Source organism: Pangasianodon hypophthalmus, chromosome 30 (assembly GCF_027358585.1).
Source record: "Pangasianodon hypophthalmus isolate fPanHyp1 chromosome 30, fPanHyp1.pri, whole genome shotgun sequence".
In the NCBI taxonomy this organism is placed as follows: Eukaryota; Metazoa; Chordata; class Actinopteri; order Siluriformes; family Pangasiidae; genus Pangasianodon; species Pangasianodon hypophthalmus.
Window position 1 is genome coordinate 3556535 of NC_069739.1, and position 6646 is coordinate 3563180.

Below are 6646 nucleotides of genomic sequence, written 5' to 3' on the forward strand. Positions count from 1 at the left end.
CTGAATCGATGCTCTTTCATCAAGAAAATACAATGTGTTTTAGAAATCGGCCATTTTGATGTGATTTTTTTTCAGCATAAAATCTATCATAAATCCAAGCATGGTCAACATTTTGGGGAAATTCTTCACTAATAAGCTTTTAATTTGTGTCTGGAATGAATTCATGGAAATTCATGAATGCAGGTCATCTAGAAACTGAGATTTGAGGTTCTGAATGTAGATAAAATGATTTTTGAGAAAAACTATTGTTAAAAATCGATGTGATTTTATGCATTTATACAAGAGTAAGTGTGATTTATAAGTTTTTATAAACAAATTGACATGTATACCATGAAAATTAGGAATCAGGGAATTATCTCAGGGAATAAATGACATGAAGTGTTTGTGAAGTGGGCGGAGCTTAAAGCCTTCTTCAAAGTTGCTAAGTTGTGGAGGTTGCGAGTGGACAAAATCTTTATTACTACTACTATATTTTTATTACTACAGTGTAAGTGAAGACATGTTATAGATGCAATTTAGCAAAAATCTAAATTCTGTGATTTTATATCTTTGCTTTACTGTTGTTTCTTGGCCCCAAGAATGGAAAATGTAAATGTAAACATTTACAAACAACTTAGCAATGATTGCTTTTCCATCTGTAATAATGGTGACCAAAAATTAAACTAATTTTTACCAACAATTTTAAAATAACAGTTATGACAAAATCTGTGTATTGTTCCGGCCACACACTGATCTGGAGCACGAGGTGGCATGTTGTATTTTTGGCCGCTTTGAGCTGCGTTACTGTGCTGGAACGAAATCATGAAACTTTGCTCTGCAATCCAAGACCAGCGTGATGAAATTACAGGCTAGGACCGCCTCTCCAACAAACAATCTGGACACGGTGTCCCAGACAGCCGACGAGCAACAGCCCACACGCACTGGCATTGAAATGACAGCGATGTACTCATCCAAATCTGGCACTGTATCTGACTTTATCTTCATTTTGTCCAAAAATACACCTGCTGTTGCAAAAAAAACAAAAAAAAAAAAACAACAACAACAACGATACAGCTGCTTTGGCAATGTGGTGTTAGCTGTGATGGAATTATTTGTGAATCAAAATTTCATCTTCAGTCATTGTCCATTTCTCTGGTTAAAATATCCACCTCCTTCTTGTATTCACAAAACCTCCACCAATTTCAGACATTTCCATAGCAACCATGACAAAATGGTGGAACTTGAAAAGCACACTCCACCAGAGACAAGTTTTTTTTATTATTATTATTATTATTATTATTATTATTAATATAATGCATTAATATAATGGTAAGAATATGTGAGTATGTGTGATTATATTATTATTCATTACAGTAAAACATATGCGCCAGCACGTCGTCCTGGAACACAGTGTCTGCAGTGTTTGTCCGTGTGTGTGTCCCCGTGTGTGTGCCCACATCCACCTACACAATGCCCACTGTTTATGCAACATGTTTCTCAGAAGGAACACGAAACCAAATCAGACCACCAACAGCACAGCGATCCATCTCGCCGACACATTAACGTACGACGGAAGCCGTACGTCCTGGTCCTTCTCATTTCCCTCGATATCACACATATTTGTGATGAATTAACAATAATAATCTGATTCTCAGAGAACTTCACTATTCTAAGAGCAGGTTTGGAAAACACTGATTCGTGATGACGACCAAAAAATGTCCCAAAAGGTTGTTTAATTAAAAGCAGCGTTTGTAAAACCGAACAACAATGAATAAATGTACGAAACACACTGGGAAAATCGTTACCTGAAAGATCCATCTTAAGCGGATTAGTTTTACACGGGGATTATTTTCAATATTATCACTGTATCTCTGGGATTTTAATTACATCCAAATCCGTTATGTTTACAGATGTCTGGAAAGATGACGCCAAACTTCACATTCCATAATACTATTCAGACAGGAGATATATTACCTGGGGTTATTTCTACACACCGTTTTACACAAGGTAAAAGACATAGTAATATTTCCAGCCCATAATATCTTTAAAACATTAGACGTAATGAAAGGCTATCATTCCATAGCTACACTGGAACTAATTCCATTTCACCTGTCACCTGTCCACATAAAACGAATCCAGTATAAATATATTTCCAATTTCCAAATTGGCATGTTGGTAGAGATTGTGTTATATCGTGTAGGAAAAGAGGTTTTGCTTCCAAAACCTCCAACACAGAACAATAATATATAGACGACTTAGCAGAGAAGTGAAGCTTCTGGAAGTTTTAGGTAAGTTATTGAGCAGGTATAGCCTATAAAGGCTACACACTGGTCATGTGACCAATTGCACGGCGACACCCACTACAACGAGTGCTAATAATAAACGGAACAAACGGTTTGCATTAAAAATACGGTGTGTGTAGTATGCTTGGAAGACATGTCCATCTCTGTTATTAATAAGGCGTGCTAATCGAGACACATATACGGTGTGTCCAGAAAACTAATCCTGTCCGAATAGTACCAGATCGTCAAGATCAGACTCAGGAGGCGTGGCCTAAATGTTAAAGGCAGGAGTCTACAGTACAAATGATTCAAATGATGATATAGTCAAATTGTATGGCTGAGTCAAACAATGTAATGATTTAGACATGATGCTAAAATAGCAGCTATAAGAGTCTACCATTTGTTTAGCTACATTAGCTGCTGGGTTATTTCTTTAAGAAGAATCAGCTATGCTTGAAATTTCTTAAATATATTCTAAATTGGTTGATGTCACTCTGCAGGACCTACGCCTACAATAACCATCATCATCATCATCATCATCATCATCGTCTGATGTTAGTGCTGCTGTATACTACACAAACATTCAACTCAACTTCAAAGGAAAAAAAGCCTACATTTAGGGAGAGTATATTCTGTGTGTGTGTGTGTGTGTGTGTGTGTGTTTGTGTACACACACACAGCCTCTTCTCTGTTTTAGCCTTTCATTCAACTAAACAGTAAAATCCAAATTCCAGTTCAACCAAAAAGAAAATGTACACAATGTACGAGACATTTCAAGTGCTTGTAATTCAGATCCTTCCCGTCGCTTGTACTGTAGTTAGTTAGCTAGATAGCTGGCATTAGCTTTGTTCCGCACGTTCAACTTTGCTAAAAGGATTCGTGTTAATGTTTCATTTTTTAATGAAATCAAGTTCATGGTAGTGAGTGTCAACCAATCACCATTGTTCTTCCCAATGACTAATCACTGTTGTTTTCAAACAACCAATCACTGATCACCTTTATTCCCTATGATCAGTCACTGATCACCATTGTTCTTAACAACCAATCACTGATCTTCATTTTCCTGAACAACCAATCACTGATCACCATTGCCCTTAACAGCCAATCAACGGTCACCATTGCCCTCAACAGCAAATCACTGATCACCATTGCCCTCAACAGCCAATCACTGATCACCATTGCCCTCAACAGCCAATCACTCATCACCATTGCCCTCAACAGCCAATCACTGAACACCACTGCCTTCAACAGCCAATCACTCATCACCACTGCCTTCAACAGCCAATCACTGATCACCATTGCCCTCAACAGCCAATCACTCATCACCATTGCCCTCAACAGCCAATCACTGATCACCATTGCCCTCAACAGCCAATCACTCATCACCATTGCCCTCAACAGCCAATCACTGAACACCACTGCCTTCAACAGCCAATCACTCATCACCACTGCCTTCAACAGCCAATCACTGATCACCATTGCCCTCAACAGCCAATCACTGATCACCATTGCCCTCAACAGCCAATCACTGAACATCACTGCCCTCAACAGCCAATCACTCATCACCACTGCCTTCAACAGCCAATCACTCATCACTATTGCCCTCAACAGCCAATCACTCATCACCATTGCCCTCAACAGCCAATCACTGAACATCACTGCCTTCAACAGCCAATCACTCATCACCATTGCCCTCAACAGCCAATCACTGAACATCACTGCCCTCAACAGCCAATCACTCATCACCACTGCCTTCAACAGCCAATCACTCATCACTATTGCCCTCAACAGCCAATCACTGAACATCACTGCCCTCAACAGCCAATCACTGAACACCACTGCCTTCAACAGCCAATCACTGATCATCCTTATTCCTATTGATCAATCACTGATCACCATTATTCCCAACGATTAATTACTGATCACCATTGTCTTTAATGGCCAATCACTGATTACAGTTACTCCCAATAACCAATCACTGATCAGCATTGTTCCCATGACCACAAAGCATTATTTGTCCTGCCCAGATGCGTCTTTTAGTTATAAACTCTCTTCTTGTTATTATTTACAGTTACACAGTGAGTTATCAGGTCTATTTCCTGACTCCTCACTAACACGGCGTCAGTTTGTCTGCATTCTTGATATAAATTATACAATGTTATCAATATGTAAACAGTTATTTTGTGGTGCCATGACCAAAAAAAAACTTTCTTCTACAATAAATAAATTCTATTTTATTGTATTCTATTCTACTGTATAAAATCCTCCTTATTCACCTGACACGTTTCGATATGATATGATAAGATATAATATGGTAATAATCCTGACGATATATTCAGTAAACATGCAGATTAGTCAGCGACGTCATCCGGCGACTTCTGGCAACTCGCGAGCGCGTATTAGCTCCTTTCTCCTGAAAGCAGGCACGCGCTGAAGTGCGGAATTTAAACTTTAACGGTCGTGGAGGCAGTTTAACGGTCGCCGCCGTTGAATTGATTGATTTATTTATTCATTTATTTATTTATTTGGGATAAGTTTAGATTTCAGTGTTTAAACCTGGAGTAATTGTACACAAACCACATACACACACACACAAATACTGTGTTTACTGGTTTTGGATCAGTTTGTGCCCCTTTGTAAACCCGAATGAAGAGAATTTGGAGAGGAGAGCTGATCCTGGATCAGAGAGGGAGAGGGAGAGGGAGAGAGAGAGAGAGAGAGAGAGAGAGAGAGAGAGAGAGGTGTGTGTGTGTACTTCCCTCTGAGCTCTGGGTTTCACAGTGAGCATGGCGAGGCTCACACACACTTCGCGGCGGTTGTACCGGAGCTCTCGGGAATAAACCGCTTTTATCAGCTCGAGCGCGGATTCCGGGATGTAAACTCGAGCGTTAATTCGGTTTAACGGCACTGGTTTTTTTTTTTCTCACTCTGATGCTGTTGCTTCTGGTACCTGCGGAATTTCCTCTCCGTAGTGAGTTTCCTTCCTTCTCTTTTACTTCAGTTAATCACCCATAGCTACCTGGCTAACTATATTTTGCAGGTTTTTTTGATTAAAGATTTTTTTGATTTTTTTGACTAAAATTTTAATGTTTATGTTATTGTTTGTTTTTTTTAAAATTTAATTTAAATGAAAAGTTTCACGGTAGTGAGCGAGACGGACAAGAAAGAGTTAACTTTTCTTCACAACATGGCTGCTCGCTTTCGGCTCTCCCGTTTCCTAATAACAAAGTAAAAGAAAAAGTAGCTAGCTGCGTATCCACACTGCGTACTAGCGCACTAAAGAGTATGCCAAAATAGAACTGTAATGCGGTAACCATGGTGATTGTTTAGGACGCTACGAAGTAGAGTAGTATGCACTTTTTGGAGCAGGGCTTCGAGCGCGAGCTTGAGTTTGCCTCTGCGCATGCGCGCACGTGTTTCTGCGTTACTCTAGTTCAATTTTCAAGCCTCATTTTCCCAAATAAACAACCGCACAGCTCGGTGTTAACCGCGTTTCACCAAAAAACAGACTGAATATCAGTTCTATCCGTGCATTCATTTCATTATATTGAGGCTGTGATCATTTAAAAGCTTTTAATAACATCATTTGGTAACTTTGGAACATTGAAGGTAGCATCCGATTCTGTTTACATACCGATACGATACTATACGATATGATACGATACATTCTGACGATATATGAACATGAGCATGAAACTCCAAAAATAAAACGCACAATATACAATGCCGCACCTTGAGTCTGATACTAAAAAACACTTTTATAAAAACCTAAATGCATATTTTTAACCCTTTTATTTTAGTTTTTCTCATACAGGGAATACATGTGCAATAGTAGTGACAACTCCATCATCAAATGACATTAATAACAAAAAGGATGGTATAATACACCTGCTGCAAACATATACCTTTCTCTATACCGTCAAGTAAACATCATAAGAATAAACCGTGCAATTTAATGTAGTTAATCCAACTACGATCAACGATACTTCTCGCAAAATACACAAATATTAACCTAACGCCGCTTATTAGAGCTTTACACATCATTGCTTACTTATATAATGCCTGAAAATTATATTAACAGTTATATACCTTCCCTTAAACTCCTCAGCATCTTATGCTCTAAATGAAAAATAAAAATTTTTTTAAAAATAACAATACTCAGTGTTTTAATACACAGGCTTTAAAAATTATATATAAAAAAAACCTAAATGCAATCTTATAAATTGCGTATGTGAAGCAGAATAATGTAATGTAGCCTGCGTGCTGCTATGCACCGGACATGTTTACGCTGATATTTTGTGCCCATCGTGTGTATGTTGATAAACACCAATCAGCTGTACGTTACCAAGAACATTCACGATGCCTTTACATTTAGCCACACCCCC

The 6646-nt window shown here is 38.5% G+C and overlaps 1 protein-coding gene across 7 annotated transcripts in view; it reads left to right on the plus strand.

Moving 5' to 3' along the window:
- Positions 1-5001: 5001 nt before the first annotated feature.
- dtnba (dystrobrevin, beta a) overlaps positions 5002-6646 on the plus strand; it is a 38002-nt gene continuing 36357 nt past the window's right edge. For 4 of the 7 annotated variants that reach the window (XM_034301956.2, XM_053231777.1, XM_053231778.1 and 1 more), the window contains exon 1: positions 5002-5232. The gene's annotated coding sequence lies outside the window, so the exon portion shown is untranslated. The remainder of the gene's footprint in view (positions 5233-6646) is intronic. The other 3 variants (XM_053231774.1, XM_034301957.2, XM_034301958.2) reach the window with 1 other exon arrangement.